Below are 999 nucleotides of genomic sequence, written 5' to 3'. Positions count from 1 at the left end.
ATGTGAGGAGGAATGGTAAGGGGCGTTTTATTACCCCATTACCACCACCATCAGCCATATCTTTAGATCTCCCACCTTGCTCACCCCATTTATTCGGCCCTAGTAGGTCATCATCATGAAAGTCACCCTGTTCATCATCACATAATTTGCAGGGTCCTCGACTAGCTCCTCATCCCACTTAGTTTTGAAGTTCAGATCGTATAATTTCTTTTTAATAATCACCCTTCCCAAACAAAATTTGTTCAGATCCAAAGGACTTCAAGATTCCATAGCAATCTAGTAGCATCTGAAAACACTTGGTCGTGTGTGAAATGACCTCACAAGTACACCATCTAGGAGGAATCCCCTTGATTTGGACCGATACCTCAATTAGCTCCCCATCATCCTGCAGATCGCCACCCCACACTAGAATCTTCACAGTAACTCTCTAAACATCATTACCTTCCTTCATATTGAATAAGGGAAGATATGGCAAATCATGGACCTTGTTATTTGCAGGAAATCTGACCAAATATTGCTTGCAGTCCAACCTTTTCACCTGCCAACGTCAGTTGGGCTCCCAAACTTTCGAAATTATGTCTTCAATCACATACATTGATATGTGGCCATGCTTAACCATCACAATTCCATAGTTGTTGAAGTTAATCCACGGGTTAGTATTCTTCCTCATCACATTTACATGGTAAAATTTCACACCCCTGTTGGCACTACCAATATATTAAGCATCCAACATGACCCCCGAATTAAGGTTCAGGGTTTGAAGAGGTAAAGGGTCGGGCTTGTGAAGGAAATGCGGGGCTTATTCCTCTGTTGGCTTGGAAACTTTTTCTACACTCAACATAGGCCATCACACGACACGTGTCAGGTCCTATCCCTTGTCAAGCTCCATATGCAGTACTCCGTACAATAATTGCATTTCTAAGATTTCAATGGGGGAAATTAAGGTCCTGAACTGTAACCACATGAACACATGGTCGAACACTGGTTGGAAGTTCCTAC

The sequence above is a fragment of the Triticum aestivum genome, chromosome 4A (genome assembly GCF_018294505.1).
Source record: "Triticum aestivum cultivar Chinese Spring chromosome 4A, IWGSC CS RefSeq v2.1, whole genome shotgun sequence".
In the NCBI taxonomy this organism is placed as follows: domain Eukaryota; kingdom Viridiplantae; phylum Streptophyta; class Magnoliopsida; order Poales; family Poaceae; genus Triticum; species Triticum aestivum.
Note: the sequence above shows the minus strand (reverse complement) of the source record.